Raw genomic sequence first — 5,071 nt, forward strand, 5'->3', positions numbered from 1 at the left:
CTTGTTTTCATTTAATAGGTCAAGTAGCTTAATCTAACTAAACTACCATCTTAAGGCAGCTTAAAGATAATTTCTTAAAACACGTTGGCCTGCCATAATATAAAGAAATAAAACTATCGAAAATGTGGGTTTTAGGGCCAAATGAAAACACTTAAAAAACACACACAGCGAAAAACTTGTCCACATCTTGAATGGTCCACATCTTCTTTTGCTACTTGCGGGAATAATTTAAGCATTACTAATAGGAAATAAAAACTAAGTTTGTTTTTCAGTTTTTTAAATGTCCAAAATTTATTTCTTTTAATTTGACTCAGTATGCTGCCTTAATATAAAGAAAGAACTGATCAAAAATGGGGGTTTGAAGGCCAAACGAAAATACTGAAAAAACACACAAAGCGGATATTTCGAAAGGATAAACGCCTCTCCTCTTCAGTGTGAACAAAAATAATATATTCAAGGAAAATGCCGAAGAAGAAAAACAACAAAACAAATGTGGAAAGTCAATGTGAAAAAAACAAAAAACTTATGAAAAAAAACAACAAAAAATCAAAAGATAAATAAAATTTAATAAAAGCCAAAAATTATAAGAATAAATGGTAGGTATTTGGGTTTATTAAATCTTATTTATCTTTTAATTTTTTGTTTTTTTCCATTTTTTTTCACATTGAATATAAAAAAAAAATTTCACATTATGTAATGAAGGAGTGCTCCACCCTCTCATTTTACTCTTAAAAAGGTCTTTTCATGGAGCAGAAATTGTGTTTTTTGTGCAATTGGAGTTTAAGAATGTTTTATTTATTTTTATATTCTAAAATTGACCTCTGTTTAACAAAATCCGTCTTGGGTAGTGGCTAGGCTTTATTTGTGAATAAATTTGACAGGGATGGTTTGTTTTGCTGAAGAAGGCGAATGGCACTAATAATGCTAAATTGGAGCGCTGTTCACTTTTCTTGCTCATAACAGTATTGAAGTAATATCCCATTTCATGTTCAGAATGGCAATTGAAATAGGATAAGAAGATTTGGCCTCTTTTAACCGTATCATATTTGCTACTATGGAGACTCATAAGGGGGAAAGGTGTGTTCAGTTCTAACTGCTTTATGCGTTAATTAATACAAGACGAAATTTCATGACATTAATTGGTAAATTTTCTGATTAACTGAATATTGAGAAAGCTAAGAAACCTACGCTCCTTTAAAATTAGTGTTTCATCATGAATCCAAATATATCATTCGTCTGCATCGTAAATGGACTTTAAACCACACCGCTCTTACGCCTAGTGGTCATTTATACTGTATGAATTGTGTACATACTCTCAATTTTCGCTTGTTTTGATAAATCGCTAAGTCAATCTGAAAAAAAATATAACGTATGGAAAATTCGGTGCATATATATAATTAAGGCTATATATTTGACCATTTTAAGGGAGAAGGAGCGAAGCGCATTTGGAACGCAAATAAATGCCAGATTTAGATTCGCTATAAAATGGGGTTCACGATTATATGGGACTTTAAGTGAAAGCTATTAACATGACGCTTCAATAGAGTCTTAAAATTAAATTATAAAATCTATATATATAAAAATAAGTTGTCTGTCTGTGGATCAGGTAACGTCATGTTTCTGTGTCGACTGACGTCATGAAGTTAGTTGTCGTCATTTTTGCTATGACGGTGACGTCATTAAAGATGTTTAAGACATATATGTTCACGTAGAAATCTATTAATGTTTAAATTTACAATGACTGATGAACTTATAATGGCAAAAGCCGATGAAGATGCTCAAAGAGTCTATGCCAAAAAACTTGCTGCTGATAGAGAAAGTCAGAAAAGAAAGCGTGCCGAGGAATCAAAAGAACAGCAAGGAAACAGGCTTGAGGCTAAAGAACGCAAAACCGCGCAGATAGATGAAGATACACCTGGACAGCGAGAGTCAAAACATATCAAAACTGAAAATGATAGCGATGATGATTGGGTTTGGGATTTTGACTTGGATAAGGTCATCAATGCCTACCAGATTTTAGTTAAAAAAACAAAGGTTCGGCGATATGTATTTCATAGTGAAACTGAAAAATAAAGAAGATAAAGAAAACTGAAAAAAGAAAAAATGTAAAAAACTAAAAAATACTAAAAAGAAAAAACACTCAAAGAGAAATTACAGAACGGGACACAAATGACGACCGGGACAGAGGGAATATAAATAACGACCGGGACACTCAAAGAGAAATTACAGACTGGGATACCGGGACACAAATGACGACCGGGACACAGGGAAAATAAATGACGACCAGGACACAGGTATTTAATAATATTGTTCAAAGACAAATTTTTAATTGTAAGAAGACCGTTGAAAGAGAAATTTCCAATTGTAAAATGACTGAAGAACCTACAATGGCAACGGTACCACCATCGAAGTAGATAACCAGTGGGTTGTTCCGTATTCCCCATTATTATCAAAAACATTTAATGCACACATAAACGTTGAATACTGTAACTCCGTAAAGGCAATCAAATACATATGTAAATACGTCAACAAAGGCAGTGACATGGCAGTTTTTGGCTTGCAGCCCGAAATCAAAGATTTCGACGAAATCGTACAATATCAGGCTGGAAGATACATAAGCAGTAATGAAGCTGTTTGGCGAATTCTTTCATTTCCGATACATGAACGTAGTTCAGCTGTTGTTCACTTAGCGGTACATTTACAGAATGGTCAACGTGTTTATTTCTCGGAAACCAACGTGCAACAAAGAGCCCTGAATCCACCGGATAAAAAATTAACAGCTTTTTTTCGCTTTGCAAAAATGATTCTTTTGCAAAATAACTGCTATATACTGAAGTGCCTTCGTATTACACGTGGAATACTAAAAATAAAGTATTTGAACGTCGAAAACAGGGTAAGTCAGTCGACGGCCAACCTACCATCTTCAAAGATACCACGATAGGAAGACTCTACACCGTTCACCCCAATCAACATGAATGCTTCTTTCTACGCCTGCTTTTGGTGAATGTACCCGGTCCGATATCCTTTGAGTATTTGAGAATTGTAAACGGTACTATACATGACACTTACCGTAGTGCATGCCAAGCTCTGAATTTATTGGAGAATGACCAACACTGGGATAACTGCCTCAATGACGCGTGCGAAACGTCAACCCCAAGTCAGATTCGTGCATTGTTTGGCATCATTTTAACAACTTGCTCTCCATCAGCTCCTACAGAGTTATGGGAAAAATATAAGTCAAAAATGTCCGAAGATATACTCCATCGAAAACAGTCAGAGACGTCAGATATGACTTTTGATTTTACATCAGAAATTTATAACTACACTTTAGTTATTATAGAAGATTTGTGCGTACGTATGGCAAACAAACCTCTTCAGGATTTGGGAATGCCTTCACCTAACCGTATCGCTGCTGTTTCGACATGTGTAGAATTGGATCGTGAACAAAGTTACAGTACGAGTGATCTATTGTCGTATGTACAAAATAACATTTCCAAGTTAACGTCAGAACAAAAAGACATTTATGATACGATAGACTCAATTTCAGGACGTATACAACTACCTGCTGATTTCTGTAATTTAGTGACGTCCAAAAATGAATTGATTGAAAAATTATTTCTGAATATTCTAAAAAATTATAGAGGCCACAATCTTGACAGGGCCTTTTGAGGGTGAGGCTGTTCTTATTCCTCGCATTCCCATGATTCCAACGGATCTGCCTTTTCAATTTAAAAGATTGCGATTCCCAATTCGATTAGCATTTGCAATTACCATTAACAAAGCTCAAGGTCAATCATTAGAAAAATGTGGTATAGATCTTAATACTGATTGTTTTTCCCATGGACAATTGTACGCTGCATGTTCGAGGATCGGTAAACCTGACAATCTATTTATATACAGCGACAATTGGACAGCGAAGAATCTTGTATATTCGCAAGTTTTACGCAGTTAATTTGTATTGTATCTATCTATCTATCTATCTATATAAAAACGAGTTGTGTGTATGCATGTTTGTTTGTTTGTAAGAAGAGCGTTTGCATATGACGTCATTATTAGTACATACGGCTTTGTATATGCACAGACAATGGGAAAGCCAAGAATGTTGTATATTCGCAATTTTTACGTAGTTTAACTCCTGCAGACGAAATGAATGCTTGCCTGAAAAATTCTAATTTATGGGCACACGTAAAAATATTAAAATTAACTATAAATATGCATGTCCGATTGCAAAACGATGACTCTGGTCAAACATTCACAGATCAATTGCTGGCAATTGGAAACGGAAAGCTCCCAGTAGTGGGAAAGCCAAAAATGTTGTATATTCGCAATTTTTACGTAGTTTGAAACACATATATAAATCTATCTATATTCACAGGTGGGACACAGGAACACAACTACAATGGCGCGTAACTAATATGGCGCGTAACGACTTACGCGCGCGGGGGGGGGGGCGCGAAGCGCCCCACCAACTAGGTGTTGGGGTGGCGCGAAGCGCCATTCCAATGAACTCCACTGAACTCCACCCCATGAACTCCACTTTGATGAGGTAGCTTTTCCTTAATGGTTCACTCGAGTCATTTTAGGTCTCAATGTAAGTAGGGAAAGTTATTTCCTGACACATTATGAAAGTTTCCCCTCATTTATACCTTAGCTATTCCCACTAGAACCCTTTCCATGGGGCCACTTGTGGCTCATTAATGTGCACTACGTACTGCTTGTATGACGTGTGTGTACTTACCTGCGCCTGGAATTATTAGGGAGTAAAATCATGTTCATAGCTCGGAGTTATAATTTCTATGATATAATTTAAGTTTGTGGGTTCTGTCTTAAATATTATATTTGTCCCTGGAATATTTTATGCTTCTAAGCAAAGAGCATCGGTGACTTAAAAGAATGGAAACTGGCGATACTGTATACAAAAAAAAAAACACTAATGCTGTCTAGCGTTTGATGTTTATTAGCATTTTTACAGTGTCGTAATAAGGTAAAATTAGTGTTGGGAATTTGCTTGGAAAAATTAGTGTAATTAATTTAATTGGAAAAATTTGTCTAGTTAAAATTGTCTAATCTG

This window comes from Artemia franciscana, chromosome 4 (genome assembly GCF_032884065.1).
Source record: "Artemia franciscana chromosome 4, ASM3288406v1, whole genome shotgun sequence".
Taxonomy (NCBI): Eukaryota; Metazoa; Arthropoda; class Branchiopoda; order Anostraca; family Artemiidae; genus Artemia; species Artemia franciscana.